At 52.2% G+C, this 14,789-nt stretch overlaps 1 long non-coding RNA gene across 1 annotated transcript; it reads left to right on the top strand.

Annotated features, from left to right (window-relative positions):
• The first annotated feature begins 1,767 nt into the window (after positions 1-1,767).
• Positions 1,768-4,191, top strand: LOC114234853 (uncharacterized). The gene is made up of 3 exons (XR_008556226.1): positions 1,768-1,984; positions 3,248-3,315; positions 4,061-4,191. It is a non-coding gene; the product is annotated as an uncharacterized LOC114234853 (long non-coding RNA).
• The last annotated feature ends 10,598 nt before the right edge of the window (positions 4,192-14,789 follow it).

A 14,789-nucleotide genomic window follows, 5' to 3' on the forward strand; every position in this document is an offset into this window, starting at 1 on the left:
ATGAGGTTTTTGTAGTCAGGGAGTAAGGAGTGGCCTTTGGGAATCGAGGAGGTGCTGAGACAGTGTCTGCCGATCATGTCATCATATAGATGGAGACACTGAGGGACGGGGTAACGGAAGCAGAGGAGGGACTGGGGTAGGACACAATGCCCATTTATGCTCCAATGCAATGTAGCCTGCAGTGGCTGACGGGCAGGCGGGGGGAGAGGTGAGGGCCTTCTCTCCCCCGCTGCCCGGTGGCTGGAAAAAGTTGAGTCTGTTGCAAATGGTGAGAAGGGCTTGGAGTTTTCAGAATGGTGGGGATGGGGTGGAGAGAGAGACAGAGACATGCAGAGATAGGCAAAGACAGAGAGACACTGAGAACCACTGAGAGACAAAAAGAATCAGAAAGAGGCAACAGAGACAAAGAGAGACATAGGAAGAGATGCAGAGACAGAGACAGACAGGGAAACAGACAGAGATGCACAGAGAGGTAGACAGAGACAGAGAGACATGGAGAGACAGAGATAGAGACAGAGAGATGATAGAGACAGAGAGATGCAGAGACAGAGAAACTGGAGACTAGATTAGATGTTACTACTATCAACTCATGATCCCCTGAATTCTCACTTGAGTAGATAGAACCAAGGCTGGGGCCAGGTGGGGCTTAGGAAGTGAGGGTGCCCGGGGGGAGACTCCTCCTAACAGAGGCCACCGAGATAGGAGCTGGGGTGGGAGTGCTTTGGAAGAACCACGTGGTTTCCTGAAACCTGGGATTCCAGGGCCCTGCCCTTGTGCAGTGCAAGCTTTTCCGGAAAAGCAGCAGCAAGCAGGACCTGGGAGACACCACAGCGCGCCGTTCAGCACCACGGACAGCGACGCGCTACTGGGGCTTAGAGAGGACACCCCTGCGGGTCCGCGGCCCCAGCAGTGGGCTTTCTCCCTGCCCCTTGGAGTGTCTTCCCCGCCACATAGATTATATCCAACTGCTGTAACTGGTTCTTGTCCATCTCCACCCCAGACTGTCAGCCCCTCAAGGGCAGGATTGCTGTCCGTTTTGGTTCCTGCTGCGTCCCCAGCTCTTAGACCAGGGCCTGGCTCACAGCACGTGGCCAATAAATGTGTGTGGAATTCACGAACCAGAAGATCTCAGGATGACTGCCCCGACCTCTAGCCTTGTGGAAACTTGGGGTTCGCCGCTGACTCCCAGGCATAGAATCTTAGAATCAACAGTAAATCTTAGAACCAGGAAGGAAGGAGTCATGGAATCCTGCCACTCCAATTCCCTCCACGGGCTCTGGGGAAGGCTCTCTGGCTTGCCTAGGTTACCTCCCGTGATGGGGACCTTATTACCACCCAAGGCAGCTCATTCAGGTTTCGGATAGTTCCACGGGTATGAAAATCCTTTCTTAAGAACTGAGTCCGCATTTTTCACCTTGCCATTCCTGTTGGTCTCAGATCCCCCCTCCCCTGCTTCCTGCAAAACCAGTCCACCCCTCTGCCCTGGGAGTCATGAGGTTGGGAGGATGGGATTTGAGGGCAGGAATCCTGCTTTCCGAGGCTCTCTCCCCGCTTCTTCAGGCTTCTCTGAACATTTCTGACAAAGATGATAGCTGAGGTGTCAGCTGATAACTGAGGTGTGAGTTGATAAGTAAAAGGTTAACTGATAAGGGAAGTGCTGGAAATACTGGAAGATAACTGTGTCAATGTTAGGTAAGGACTGAAGTGCTTTGGCCAACAATCCCTCCCTCCCTCCCTCTCTTCCTCCTTTCTTTCTCAGGCATTTATTGACCACCTACTATATGCCAGGCCAAGTGCTGGGATGGGAGTTATAAAAACAGATCAGATACAATCTCTCCCTCGGGACACTCCCTCCAACACATCTGAGGTCTAAGCTCTTGGAAACCCCAGAGCCAGCAAAGTCTTTTAAGACACCAAAGCGTGGAGCCATAATGGTGGCCTGGCAGGCGGCGGGCGGACTTCCCCCTCCAGTTCCTGCCTGCTGGTAAAGTACACCCCTGAGTGTGTCCCCGCTGTTGGCACTTCTGGGCCAGCTCCCTTCTCTCAGGGCGGGCGTGGGTGGCGGGTGACTTCATCTGGCCCCAGTGGCTGTCACTCAGCCCTAGTCAGACAGGAGACAACACGGTTGCCATGGAAACAAATATGCTTCCCCCTGGGGGGGCCGGTGAGCCAAGGGAGCCAGAAACTGTTTATGGATGTGTGAACTGAGGCACAAAGTGACCCAGGCTTGGTGACTCAAGTGGTGGCGGGAGGGGGAGGGCCGGGGGGGGGGGGGGTAACTCCTTCACTGCCACTCTCCTCCCCTCTCCGCTCACGCTCCAGGTCCTGGAGGAACCGGGGTTTCAACGTCAGAACTGACATGCTAGTCATGGAGTGCCTCTAGCCCGGGTCTCACTCCAGGCGACCCCCAACCCCTCCGCGCCTCAGATGCCTCATCCAAAAAGTGGACATGCATTTGTATTCAGGGAATGAACACAGATGCCTGTCACATGCCTGGTGCTGTTCTGACTCCCCTGGGTTGTCTAGACCAGTGGGGAAGGGTCAGACAACAAAGAAATAAGTGAATTAAAAATCAAAAAGTGCCATGTGGGGAAGTTAAGAGAATGGAGGATATGACAGGGAGAGGAGGAAGAGGGGCAGGGGACATTTAGCTGGGGGTCAGGAAGAAGCTCTGAAAGGAGGTGACATTTACGCTGAGACTTCAAGAATGAGCTGTCTGGGAGAAGGGTGGTTCTGGTTGAGGGAGCAGCTCATGCAAAGGTCCTGGGGCAGGACCATGCCTCATTCATCAGAGGAACAGCGAGGAGGCCTGTGTGCTGGAGCAGAGTGAGTAAGAGGGAGAGAGGGAGAAGGTGAGGGCAGCGAGGGCATTGTGGGCTATGGGAAGGACCTGAATGCTTACCCCACTGAGGTGGGAGCCCTGGAGGGCTGTGGGCAGAGGAGGAGATGGGACCTGATTCAGATGTTCATAGGCAACTCCTGTGGCTTTTGTGGGGAGGACAGGCTGTGGGGCACCAGAGCGGGGGGTGGGTGGCACAGTGACTCCGATCTGTCAGGCGGAGGCTGCCTTGGCCAGCCTCACTGTGTCCTCTATGATGGTTGTGCTGGGTCATTTACACATTGAAAGACAGGGAATTTTATTATAAAGAATATTCTTTTTATTTCTCCTTTATATTATAAGTAGCAAGTTATGTTCTTTGAAAGTACATGTGTAGGTTGGTTATGTTGTCTATGAATTTTACTCTAGGGTGGGTTGAGACTCACAGCGCGGGGGTGGCCCCTGGCGTGGATCCCTGTGACGAGGCCTGGCCCACAGTAAGTGCTTGGTAACCAGGGCCTATGGGTCACAGGACGGAGGTGGACAGGAGGCAGGGTTCCTTCCAGGCTTCTGGGATTTTCAGACACAATGACCCCATGTCTCAAGGACCCAATCACAGCCCTCCCCACCCCCCAGCTCTCTTTTTATGATGAAGAAACAGACTTCCAGAGAGGGCAAGCCATTTTTCCCTAGATCACACAGCCTCTCATGGTGACCCTAAGATTTAAACCCTGGCTGGCTGGGCCTGCTCAGATGCTGTGGGATGACAAATCTTTTCTCTGCTTTTGGGAGAACCCCAGTTCCCCACTCTCTGCCTAACCCCATCCTTCGGCCACAGTGATTGAGTCAGAGGTGGCCACGTGACATGAGTCGAGCCAATTAGAATCAGCCGTGGACTTTGCAGGAACCAATAGTCAGGAAGGTTTCCATTTCTATCTGAGTTGCCAACTGGGAAGAGACAAATAAGGCTGGATCTTGGGGTCTCTTTGGACTCCATGGATGGGGGATCCTGACTATGAATAAAGCGCACTCAGAGGAGAGCCAAGCTGAGACACAAAAAGAGAGGACTTCCAAAAACGTAATTTCAGCTCCTAGATCCAATAACATCTTGGATGACAAAGCTCCTGGATTCAGCTATGCCTGAAGCTGGACCCAGGACTTTACAGTTGCAAAACCTGTTTGTATGTGGGTTGTTGTTTTTCAGTCATTTCTTTTTGTTTTGTTTCTTCTAATCTGTTTAAGTTGCATTGCTCACAATCGGAGGCACCAGAATTCCTGCCCTCGAAGTCCGCGTCCCATCATGGTGCCAGGCTTTCTCTGTGCGCTGGGCAAGCATTATAAAGAGGCACAAGGATGATATATTCATTATCTTGATTGTGGTGATGGTTTCATGGAACTATACATGTGTCCACACCTACCAAAGTGTACACTTTTACAGTTTATACGTCAGTTATGCCTCAATAAAGACATATGTTTAAAAAAAATAGCATCTAGCCCTAACTGATTTGGCTCAGTGGATAGAGCGTTGGCCTGTAGACTCAAGGGTTCCAGGTTCGATTCTGGTCAAGGGCATGTACCTTGGTTGCGGGCACATACCCAGTAGGGAGTGTGCAGGAGGCAGCTGATTGATGTTTCTCTCTCATCGATGTTTCTAACTCTCTATCCCTCTCCCTTCCTCTCTGTAAAAAATCAATAAAAAATATATATTTTTTAAAAAGCAAGGCATCATGTTTACAAAACAATGAGTCCTTGCCTTTAACAACAAAATAAATAAATAAATAAATAAATAAATAAATAAATAAAATAAAAATAAAAAAATAGCATCTATAGCATCTTTTCAGCTCCTGGATCCAGCCATACCTGAAAGCAGAAACCTTTGGACTTTTCAGCTACAGAAGCTGATTGATGTTCTTTGGGGGAAAGAATAATTTTCACTTCCTTGTCAGTTTGTTAACCCTTCTCTGTCTCTTTCATGTCACCGTCTAGATACAAGGGAGACCAGGAGAGGGCAGTGGTATGATGCAATGCCTCTAAGGATGTGTCCAGGACACTGCTGTGGATAAACATTTGTTTTTGAGCTCCTCTAGGAACTTGTTAAACAGATGTCTCTTCTGCAGGACTTACCAGAGCCTTTGATATACAAATGGGACAACTCTGAGGCTTGCTCTATGCGGTGTCCCAGAGATCCCCAGCAGGTCTGAGCCCCAGATGCACACAATGCCCAATGCCCCCTACATTGGCCTCTCCCCTTGCCAGTCTCCATCTCCCCTCCCTTCCTGCTGCTTCCCGGAATCACCTCTCAGGTAACACATGTTCCTTATAGAACCAGAGCCCCAGCCCTTCCCCCTCAACCCCCCCACCTCCCGCCGACTTGGACCTCATTGTTTATTTGCTTTTTTGAAAAACATCAGGAAAAACAGACGGCCCTGTTCCTTCTGGCCCATCTTCGAGTCAGTCCTCCCTCTGAGCCTTTGCTCATGCTGTGCCCCTGCCTAGAATGCCCTTCCTGTCAACCTAACCAAATCCTCACTCTGTCAGTCAGGATTCCAAAGTGATTCTGGACTATGAGGTCCATAGCGCGAATTTGCACGGTGAGAAGTGAGCCCTTTCCAATCCTCTTTCATTCCCTCTGATGCCATAAAGAAGAGAGACTGCACTGGGGTCTCGGGGCTTAACACCACCCCCCTCCTTTTTTTAATCTCTCTCACGGATGCTCTTTTAAGCAAAGTGAGAGCAGGCTCCAAGCCATGGTGGGTAGCAACACCTCACTAGGTGGAATAATCATATTTTGTTTCCACACACGCGTTTTGCCACCCACCTTCTATTTGTGGCAGGTGCAACTGGCTCTCATTTCCAGGAAAGAAGCAGGGCTTCTGTTTTTAAATAAATCTGGGAACAGGTGGGGTGCCTACATGACAACAACCATTGCCTATGATACTTGGGAAATGCTCTCCTCTTCCAGGAAGCCCTCCTGGATTGCCCTGGCCAAGCCTGCAGGGTCTCTACTTTTCCTTCCAGAGCCCCACCATTTCTGATGAGGGTCCCCCTGCGTTGGCACACACCGAGTGCAGTTTTCACCTAAGAAGGGCAAGCTAGAGCATTTGGCAGGTGTCTCTGGGCCTCAGTCTCCCTGTCTGTGCCAAGAGGAGAGCGGAGGTGGGGGGTGGGGATGACTGCAGTGCTGCCATGAGGGTGGGGGTGGCAGGTGCCTCCGTGCCAGCTGGGCCTGCCTTCCCACAGCTGCCGGCGTTGCCATGGTTACCACACAAGCCTTCCCCACCATCCATCCCCCACTGGCTAGCCCTTTACCCTCAGACCAGGTCTTTCCAGGGACTATGCCTCCTGGGTGTCATGGAAACGGTCTCCAGGCACCCACAGTAGGCTTCCTCATTGGCCGGAGAGCCTGCAGGCAAAGGTCACCCTCGGGGTCACTTCTAGGGACCAGATCCAGGTTTCTTCAAGGTGCCCAGAAAGTGGGGTGTCTGCTAGGTAATCTTGATTTTTAACCCATTTGCTCCTGGGGCTGAGAGTCTCAAAGTCACCTGGGTGGGCTGGGACCTTTAGGAACTCCCCCCAAACTCCAAAAGTGCCCCCCAAAACCTCTGTTTTGAGGCAATGAACTGGGCTTGCTCTGCATATGTGGTGCTGAGTGGAGCCATCAGGCAGCCCCTCCCTCTTCTTCTAGAACCTTCTCCCAGCAGTGGTGGCTGCCACAGAGCAGGAGCTGGGGGCTAGGACACTGGACTCAGGAGCAGAGGAGAGCAGGGCTGGGACTGGGCCCCGGGGGGTTGGAAAAATCTAACAGCGGGTAATGCACTTGTGAAGGCAAGTCTCGCATGGTGACCCATTTAATCCTTAAACAAGGTAGGCACCACTATCCCATTTTAGCGACAGGGAAACCGAGGCCCAGAGAGGTCAAGTGCTTTGCCCAAGGTCATGCAGAACGAATAGCAAGTGGCAGCATGGACTTGAAACCAGGCTCCAAAGTCAACAAATTTTCACCACCAGGCTCTCAGATGGCTCCAATGGTTGTGATTGAAGGAGATGGGGGCAGGGGCCTGGGACGCAGAGAGGCTGCCAGGAGGGGGCGGGGACCCTGGGTAGCCGGAAGGAGAGATAGGCACTGCCAAGGGGTGTGACTCGGGGGGCTCCCAGACCCTTCTGAAGTCCCCGTCAGGCACGGTGGAGCCACCGCAGAGACTGACAACTTGAGTTTAAGAAGTGAGCCCATGGTGTAAGCCCTAGACAGTCCCCTCCGGCCCCAGCCACGCTGTCCCTTCCAGAGAGATGCTGCGGCCGACCCCCATGCACATTCTGGAAGGAAGCCAGGCCGAGGGGGCACAAGGAGAAAAACTGAATTCAGGCAACGTGTGTTTTATGATGGCTTCTGGTGTTCAGCCCTGTGCGGAGAGGTAAGCCGGCGGCCCCGGGATGGGGGTAGACAGAGCTGGACACAGACATACCCAGTCCTGGAGGCCGGGGGGCCAGAGAGGGGACCTAGGGGGCCGGGCAAAGAGATGATATTGGAAGAGGGACATTGAAACTGGGCTTAGATGGTGAGTAGGAATTGGCAGCCCAAAGAGAAGAGGGTTCTTGGCAGAGGGAACAACCCGGGCAAAGGCCCTGGGGCAGGACAGTGTGTTGCGAAGTGACTCCTGTGGCCAGACCAGAGTGAGCAAGGAGGCGAGGGGGAGGACATGGGGTCAGGGAGGACATGGAGACCGCTATAGACTGAATGTCTGTGTCCCCCCCCCCCCCCCATATGTATGTTGAAACCTAATCCCCAATGTGATGGTATTAGGAGGTGGGGCGGTGATTAGGTCATGGGGGTGGAACCCTTCTGAATGGGACCAGTGCTCTTATAAAAGAGACCCCAGAGAGCCCAGCCAGCGTGGCTCCGTGGTTGTGTCTACCTATGAACCAGGAGGTCACGGTTCGATTCCCGGTCAGGACACGTGCCCAGGTTGCGGGCTCAATCCCGAGTATGGGGCGTGCAGGAGGCAACTGACCAATGATTCTCTCTCATCATTGATGTTTCTCTCTCTCCCTCCCCCTTTGTCTCTGAAATCAATAGAAATATATGTATATTTTTAAAAAGAGAGACCCCAGGGAGCTCCGTTACCTTTATGAACCAAGAACAGCTCTTACCAGATACTGAACCCACCAGCACCTTGGTCTTGGACTTCCAGCCTCCAGAACCGTGAGAAACAAAAGTCTGTTGTTCATAAGCCCCTTGGCCTATGGTGTTCTGTTAGAGCAGCCCCATTGGACTGAGACAGGGATTGACTATGCGAAGGAAGTTAAGAGGGCTTCCTGGAGGAGGTGACATTTGAGCAGATCTGGGGAGAAAGGTGCTCCAGGCACAGGGAAGTAGTCAAAGAGCAGCAGGGAGGCCCATGTGGCTGCAACAGGGCGAGAGGTAGGAAGGGCGGGGAGTAGCTGGGACCAAACCCGAGAGGTGCTATTGCACTCGCCCAGGTGAGCGATGGTGATGGCCTGGCCCAGGCAGTGGCACTGGGCGTGGGATGGAGACAAATGCTTGGGTTCAAGGCATAATTTGGAGTTCAAGCCCCCAATTTTGCTGATGGAAGGAAGTGGGGAGGGAGGAAGGGAGGGAGATGGAGAAATTAGGGATGACAGTCAGGTTTGGGGCTCTTTCTTCCCCAGCCAAGAGAAATCACCAGGCAAGTTTTGGCCACAGGCAGATGGTGAGACTAGGAGGCGACTCAGGGCCACCCAGCTTCCCGGAGATGTCGCTGCGCTTGCGGCGTCCCAGATCCCACCAGCTGCTGGCGACATGTGGTCCAGATGTTCCATCCCGGGGACATCTGCGCCGCGCCTTCCCCGGCATCCGGCAGGCTTCGTCGGCAGTCCGACATCTGGGATGCCTTGAATGGGAGGCTGCAGGGTGGAGTTGGGGCAAAGAGGAGTCCTTTATTGTGAGCCAGGAGCCTGTCACTACCTCTCACGGGGAGGGGACACATGGGCGGCAGAACCCAGCGTGGATGAAATGGTGTTTGAGATGGGATCTGAGCTGCTGGAATTGTCAGCTATAAACCCCTCTCTGGAAGGGGGAAAGCTGGGGGTCCCATACCAGGCACTTGGGGCTCACAATTTCCAATGGCAAAGTCCTACGTCCAAGCCTTTGCCCAGCCATTCTTCCTGCCAGGAGTACCCTGCTCACTCCTGTTATTCATTCTCTCAACAAGTAAGCAGTGAGCACATGCTGTATACCAAGCACTGCTCTGGGCACCAGAAAGATAGCAGTGACCCAAATAGACACACTCCCTTCCCCCCCAAAAAAAATCCCTGATCTCAGGGGTCTCAGTTTAGTGTGAGACAGGTACTAAATTAACAAATAAGCAAAATATTTTAGAAGAGTGTAAGTGCATCGGAAGGAAACAATATGTGGTGTAAAAGAAAGAACCAAGAAAGCTTCGGAAGTTGGGAGCAGTCAGGGAGGGCCTCTCAGAGGAGGTGGCATTTGAACCAAGAGCTGAAACAAGAAGATCCAGCCCCCAAATGAGGGGAACCTTTCAGAGGGAACAGCAAGTGGAAAGTCCCCGAGGCCTGACAGAACTGTGCCTGGCATGTTGGCAGAACAGAAAGGAAGCCCTTATGGTTTGAACCAAGTGAGGAAAGGAGAGAGAGGGAGGAGTGAGGGCCAGGAGGTGAGCAGTGGCTGTGGTAGTGATGGCGGGGGCTCAGCTTTAGCCTTGCGTGGGGAGGATGCACCGCACAGAAAGAGCCCAAGAAAGGGGTCAGGTGTGTGCAGGACATTTTCCAAAAGACCTACCTCAGAGAGGGTGAGGCATTTGTCTGCAGACACACGGCGATGACAGGTACCAACCAAGTCTTTCCCCGTAGCTCTGAGATCCGGGGACCTCATAACTCAACAGAAACATTTCTCCAAACCAATAGGAAGAAGAGGGGAAATACAGAAGGGGGGAAAGCTCAATATTTCCATTGTTCTTATCCAAATAAATTGAGATGTATTTGTGAACGTGTCAAAGAAACCTCCAGGAGAGAAACTATAAAATCACACAGCTGCTCCGAGGGCCCGTGACAGACAGCTCAGATTAATGTAGCTGTATTTTTACGGTCTGTTAACAACTGATATGGGTTTTAAATATATTATCTTCCATTGTATTGTCTGTCATTTAAAAAACTGCTCATGTCTCCCGTGTTTGCTTTTAAAAGGTTCTTATAGAACCTTCCGCTGCTGAGCTCCCAAATCTTTTTTTCCTGTAGATATATCATTGCACATCTTCTTCTCCCCCTGAGCAACGTTTTCCCTGGTACTTTCATGGGTAATTTACCACAGAACCTATTGGAACCCCTTGGGTTTCTTAATTCAGAGAGCAGCTGCAGGAGGCCAGCTTCCTGTCTGGTTGGGGATTTCTGAGATGTGTAGGTGGAGCTGCCCCAGTTTGGATAAGCAACGGTGAGTACGTCTTCGGCCTCCATTTCCATGTTTATCAAGAGGAGTCCAGGGAGCTCAGAGTCTGTTTACAGGCGCTTGTAGCAGTCAGCGAATGCTGTGATGATGCCATGTAACAAACCACCCCCGAATCTCAATGGCTTATAACAATAAACATTGGTGTCTTGCTTATGGGTCTCCACTTTCTCCCTTGTTGTGAATCCATCAGCTTCAGAGATTCCTGCCAAGTCTGAACTCCACCCTGAACTGCTTTCCGTGCTCTAGACCAGGAAAGGCAGCGGTCCCCCCCCACCCCCCTCCCATACACACACACACTTAGGCGGGATTCAAATGGAACTTAGCATCATTGTTACAAACCTTCATGTCTTCTTCTTGGGAATGGTCCCATCACCCACCTCGTTTCCCCTTGATCAAAGACCTGGGGGTCTGTTGCCCCTCCTCCCACATCCTCACCCATCATTTGTCAGTCTCCACAGCCTGTCCGTTCCACCCCCTGAATATCTGTCTCATCTATTCCCTTCTTTCCATCCCCACAGCCTCTGAGCCACTCAGTTCATCTTAATCTTATCTCTGGACAACAGAAATCACCTCCTTCCTAGTCTCATGGCCTCCACCATGTCCTCCTCCTCCTTACTCTCCCTGGAGCAGCTAGAGGGATTATGTCTTTTTAAAAACATTTTAACCTGTCAAGTCTCTCTCCTGCTCTTGTGTATCCCCAGAAGACAAAAATCCAAGCCACTCAAGCTGGTCTTCAATGTCGTCATATGAAGACCCTCATGAAATCTTTCACGTTCTCCCTAATTTTCCCCCTAAATAATTCCACATGCCAGCCAGACTATGTCACTAAATCTTACTTCCCCGCCCAAATGCCCAGCTCTTTCCAACATCCAAATCTTTGCACCTGCTGTTCACTCTGCTTGGGATTCCTTTCCACCTCACACACTCCTGTGCATCGGGTAGGACCCAGCCTCCCTGGCTCCTCGTCCAGCTCAGGGCGTCCTTGTTCTGTGCCCCACTCCACAACCAGGACTTGGGGCTCCCACAAGCACCTTGTGAACCCCGCCTTTGCTTGATCCCCGTCGGCAGGAGCTGCCTTTCCCTCCTGTGGGCATCACCCGCCCCCACCCCAGGAATGTACGTGGCTCTAACTACACCGAGCGGAGAAGACGCCCGAGCACGAGGTATTAATTACCGAGTCTGGACAATTAGAAACGAGGCTGGAAGACTACGGATGTGCAGGCAACCACAGAGCCATGTATAACGAGGTACTAATTGTGCAAGGAAGACAATTAGGAAGGGAGGTTTTGAGTCACTGGCTCTGCAGTCTGGACAATTAGACATCGGGCCATATATAAAGGATGTGCTAATCTCTTGGTTCAGACGATTAATGGGGCACCCAGGAAATAACAAAGCAAAATGCCACCACGCAGCCAGGCACAGAGCCAGGTGGCACAGCCTTGGGGATGGGAGTCTGGCTCCCTGGACTCGAGTCTTCCTGCGGGACCTCGAAAAAGAGACTTCCCCTCACTGAGCCTCAGTCTTCTCATCTGTAAAATGGGGATGTTGCTGGCGCCTGGCACACAGGAGCATTAGCATATAAACGGCGACAGGGAGGCTTCTGGGAGGCGCTCACTGCCGAGTCCTGGGTGGTGCAAGATACCAGTTACCCAGATCACACAACGTGGGAGTAGAATAGTGTATGAGGAAAAGAAAATTGAGTGGTGGACACAGAGGCTGGGGGAATCTAACAAGGTACAAGGTAGTCACTGTGAACAATACAGAGGAAGCCAGGGGGCTACCCCCTCCTCTCCCTGCCCTTATAACCCCGCCCCATGTGGATTTCGCCCTTTTTGTTGCTAATCCTCACCCGAGGATATTTTTCCATTGATTTTTAGGGAGAGTGGAAGAGAGAGGGAAAGACAGAGAAAAACATCGATGTGAGAGAAACACATCGATTGGTTGCCTCCTGCATGAGCTCCGATCAAAGCCCGGTCCAGGGAGGAGCCTGCAACCAATGTACATGCCCTTGACTGGAATCGAACCTGAGACCCTTTGGCCGACTCTCTGTCCACTGAACCAAATGGGCTAGGGTTGGATTTGCCCTTAATTGTGTTTCCTGGGAACTTGGAGCTGGGAGCTATGGAGCAGACAGGCCTGGGTTTGAGTCCTGGCATTGCCAGTTTGAGCAGGTACTTGCCCCCGGCTGAGCCTCAGTTTCCTCATCTGTGAAATGGGTGCACTTAGCACCCCCATATCTCCAGATTCGATAAGGTATCACACACAAGCATCAGCCACATGGCCAGCCCAAAGGAAAAATGAGATACACGGTGGCCGTCTTCTTATCATTAACATCAGTGTTTTCACTACTGTCATCCCTCCACCTCGCAATGTTTCTCACAATTCCCGCATGGCTGCACCCGGGCTCCAAGGCAGGGATAAAGCTAGGGTTCAAGGGCATGCACAGGGGCTTGAAGAAATAGGAGTTGTCTCTTCCAGACGAGGAGAAGATTTCTCTGGATGGCTAGGTGGCCAGTGTCCTGGGGGAGAGTGAAGGACGGGCAGCACAAGCCTCCAGGAATAGTTGATCACAGGTGGGAGGGACTCCGGAAGGAAAGGGCATAAATGGGAGTTCTCCAGGTGAGCAGAGGAGGGTGCTGGGCAGAGGAGCCTGTGCTCAGAGGTGGAGGGGGAACGTGGGTGGATGCTGGGGGTCGTTCAGGAGAGGCGGGACTAGCCACATAGTGCCTCCGGGTCTGAAGAGAAGGGTGTTGGATTGACTCCATAGGCCAGGCGTCCTCAAACTACGGCCCGCGGGCCACATGCGGGTGTTTTTGCCGTTTTGTTTTTTTACTTCAAAATAAGATATGTGCCGTGTGCATAGGAATTTGTTCATAGTTTTTTTTAAACTATAGTCCGGCCCTCCAGCGGTCTGAGGGACAGTGAGCTGGCCCCTGTTTAAAAAGTTTGAGGACCCCTGCCGTAGGCGGTGGGAGCCGAGGTTGTGGAGTGAGAGAGGAGCTGCACATTACATTCAGAAGACCCCCGGGGCTTGGCGTGAGCTGCCTCCATTCTGGGAGGAACGCCTGGGGTCACTCTTGCTTTAATACAGTTGGCAGGAGCTTGAAGCACCTTCTTCCCTCAAATGTGTGACCTTATGAGAAGCCCTGGGCCCCGCTCCCGCCCTGTAAGAGCCAGAACTGATTGGTGCTTACCACCGTGCGTGCCAGAACATTCGTGTTTCTCAGGTAAAGCAAAACCAAAAGCTTACGTTCCCCTTTGCCCTTTCACCCTAGGACAGTGGTCGGCAAACTCATGAGTCAACAGAGCCAAACATCAACAGTACAACGATTGAAATTCCTTTTGAGAGCCAAATTTTTTAAACTTAAAACTTCTTCTAACGCCACTTCTTCAAAATAGACTCGCCCAGGCCGTGGTATTTTGTGGAAGAGCCACACTCAAGGGGCCAAAGAGCCGCCTGTGGCTCGCGAGCCGCAGTTTGCCGACCACGGCCCTAGGAAGCTCAGACCCAAATGTGAGGTCCAACTATAAGTACCTTATTACAGCCCCAAACCACGGTAGGACATTATCACAATTACTCCTCACATAACCTTATGAGATAGGAGCTGTCGCTACTCTGGCTGCGGACCCCAACCCCACCTATCTGCAGTCTATCTATCGATCTATCTATCTATCTATCTATCTATCATCTATCTATATATATCTTACAATTTTTCGGGGACAGTAAGATGATCAGCCATCCTGGTTTGCCCGGAGCTCCCTGTGAGGTGGGGATGCAGGACTTTCAGTGCTAAATCCAGGGAAGTTCCGGGTAAGCCAGGATGAGTTGTTCACCTATAGGACAACTTTAAAAAAATAAAAAGATCAAACAGCAAACCTTTCGCATCCAGTGGCCCACATGCCTAGGATCCTTAAAGACTCATTTAGATATCATGGAGCACCTGAGCCAAGAGTGTTTTGTTTTGTGTGTGTGTGTGTGTGTGTGTGTTGTGTGTGTGTGTGTGTTCTGCTGAGCACTTGTTAATAAATTAATAAAAATAATTGCAAACAAACCCCTAGTCTTTGCCCCTGGGGAGGCGGCAGAGCACGGCTCAGTCAGCAAGGAGGTTGGCACTGGGGGCCCAAGGTCTGGCCCTGCATCCGGGTCGCTGGGTGACCTGGAGAGCATGGACCTCAAAGGGCACTGCTGGCTGGGAGGGTTCGGCCGCTGAAGCTGACCAATTACGTGCGTCTCCAACAGGCAGGGCTGGGGAGGAGATGTGCCATCTCCCGGGGGATGAGCCGCTCAGGGTGCTGGGAGATGAGGCTGGAACGTTTCTAACTTCTTTCCCATCCTGTGCATCCATCTGGGTTCTGCCTCACCATCACCCACTTGGATCAGCGCAGCTGTCTCCGACCTTCTCCCCGGGCTCCAGCCACGACCACAGCCACGACCCCAGCCACGACCCCATGGTCTGTCCTCCCCGCAGTAGCCACCAGAGGGCGCCTGCGAGCACCGGAGTCAGGTCCCGC

The sequence above is a fragment of the Eptesicus fuscus genome, chromosome 6 (assembly GCF_027574615.1).
Source record: "Eptesicus fuscus isolate TK198812 chromosome 6, DD_ASM_mEF_20220401, whole genome shotgun sequence".
In the NCBI taxonomy this organism is placed as follows: domain Eukaryota; kingdom Metazoa; phylum Chordata; class Mammalia; order Chiroptera; family Vespertilionidae; genus Eptesicus; species Eptesicus fuscus.